This window comes from Oratosquilla oratoria, chromosome 27, assembly GCF_046742065.1.
Source record: "Oratosquilla oratoria isolate Oo_2021 chromosome 27, ASM4674206v1, whole genome shotgun sequence".
Classification (NCBI taxonomy): Eukaryota; Metazoa; Arthropoda; class Malacostraca; order Stomatopoda; family Squillidae; genus Oratosquilla; species Oratosquilla oratoria.
Window position 1 is genome coordinate 27,740,312 of NC_134803.1, and position 2,500 is coordinate 27,742,811.

The following is a 2,500-nucleotide window of genomic DNA, read 5'->3' on the forward strand; positions in this document are numbered from 1 at the left end:
AATAATAATAATATAAGATTGACAATAAAAATAACAATAATAATGTGAACAACAATAATCACAATAGGAAATATATGTACCTCTGTAGGATTATGTTTCCCCCTCTTTCTCCTCCACTGCGTGATTCATTAAGACTCAAAGAATACCCTTGGGTCTAATAGCCAATAATGCAGAAACGGTGAAACTAACCAGTGAAGGCACGAGGAGGGGGCAGACACCCCTGTAGCGAAAGGAGATCCTCGGGGCAATTCTTCCTGCTGAGGACGCAGGTTCCCTTGTTTATCTGAATTGGAATTGGATTCGAAATTGAAACGGCCGCCATGTTTCTCACCGACGCGTCCGATCTCACCCATGGGTCTGCTTCCTTCGACTCCCGAAGGAGTGACGTCATGACATGGAGGGGGAATCGTGGGAATGGGCCTTCCGAAGGAGGGGAGAGGGAGATGAGGGAAAGAGTCGGAGGTTGATGGAAGGGAGGGGAGGAAGGAAATGGGAAGCAAAAATAGGAATATGAAAAGGAAGAAAAGAAAGGGGAAAGGAAAGGAAGTAAGAAGGAGACGCATGAATATGAGAAAGAGGTGGAAAAGGAAGAGGAGAAAGACAAGAGAGGCTACTATGAAAGAAGGAGGGGAGGAAAGGTAAGAAGATATACGAATGTGAGTAGGAAGAAGAGGTGGATAAGTAAAAAAAAAAAAAAAAACTTAAGAGTATGATGAGATGAAACTAAACTAAGAGGAGTAAGAGGTTTTTTAGGAATTGGGAGAGAAAGTGGAGATACAAGAGGGGCATGAGAAGTGGGAGAAAATGTAAGAGTATGAAGAGGAGAAAGTTGAGAGACAAGAGGGAAAGTAGAAACTATATTAACCAAAACGAGGAGAGGGATTACAAGGAAAATGACGAGGATGTAAATAAAGATAAGCAGAAGAAAGTAGAAGAAAACATGGAAAGAGAAGGAGGAGATGAAGAGGGAATAGGGGTAAGAAAATGAGGAAGAAGAACAGGAGGATGAGCTGGAGGAGAAGGAGGAAAGAATAAGAGAAAGAGTAGGGGAAAGAGGAGGAAGAAGAGCAGCTAACACAAGCAAGAGGAGTAGCAGGAGGAGGAGGGAGCATTAAAGGAAAAGGAGGAGGAGGAAGAAGGGAGTAAGTGGATAGAAAAAAAAGGACAAGGAAGAGGAAGGAGCAAGAGATAGAAAAAAGGCGAAGGAGGAGAGTAGACAAAAGGGAGGAGAAGAAGAAAAAGAAAAGAAAGACAATGTTGAGACGTGAGGGGAAAAAGAGAGATGAAAGGTGAAGGAAGAGGAGAAGGAAAAAAAAAGTGAGAATATGAAGGGAAAGAGCGAAGATTAGGATGAAGAGTATGAGGAAGAGTAGAGAGAGAATTAATATAAAGGGTAAAAACATGAGCAGGAGGAGCTAAAGGAGAAAAGAAACTGAGAAGTAGCAACAGAAGAGAAAGAAAGGAAAGAGATAAAAAGTAAAGACGAGAGGTACGAATGCATAGGGGTAGACGTACTCGTAGGAGGTAGAGCCATTGAAATCATAGGAGGAGGAAATGGAAGTATAGGAGAAGTCATTATGAGAGAAGGATATGGAGGAGGAGGAGAGGGAAGAGGAATAAAGGAATAACTACAAGATAATGAAGACAAAAAAAGGAAGAGAATTGTAAAAGGAAAGGAAGAAGATCGTAAAGAAGAGGAAGAGGAGGATCAGCCCTAGATGATAAATGTATGAATGGAAGTCGTGCAAAGTCATTGTAAACGAAATACTTGAAAATGTTTGGATTTACAAAACACAACAAAACGAGAAAATTCGTATATGGATTGGGATACAGATCTGATCTGAAGACAGAGCTGAGGTGATTTGATCATGTTTTGGGAATGGGGTGAATAGACATCCTCAAAGGAGTCTTGTGTTGGGGGTGAATGAAGCCATAAGAACTCGTGGTCGGGCTGACAAACAAGAGAAAATGTGTCGGAGACACCTGAGTTAGAAAAGAATGTATTGGTTTAGGTTCCATAAGAGGTGTACATCGAGAACAAACTGTGGTTTGAGTTCCATAAGATGAGTACACCGAGAACAAAGTGGTAGTATTTCTGTTAATGAAATGTGATGCAATATGAGGTAGTTTAAGCAGGAATGAGTAAAACAAATGAGTGTAACGGGTAGGAAAAGGACAAAGAAAAAAAAAACACGTCTTAAGTTGAGATATATCAAGCACACTGTTCCGTTCAACCTCATTTCAGTCCTTGGCATCGAACATGAGTAGATCCTTCGAGCAGTCATGAGTTGAATAATCAACTTTCTGGTATCTATATTTGACTCGTCTATCCACATAGGTTGCCACCAGTCAATATAATTCAGCTGGTGGAAACATCTTCCATAGTCAAAAGTTCGACTGAAGACACACGAGAAGACTTTCACCTTAGACTCAGTTCGGTCAGCCTGATTAAAGTGTCGGGCTCTCTAAAAGGGGCAGGGGAGGACATAGTTTTCTATCT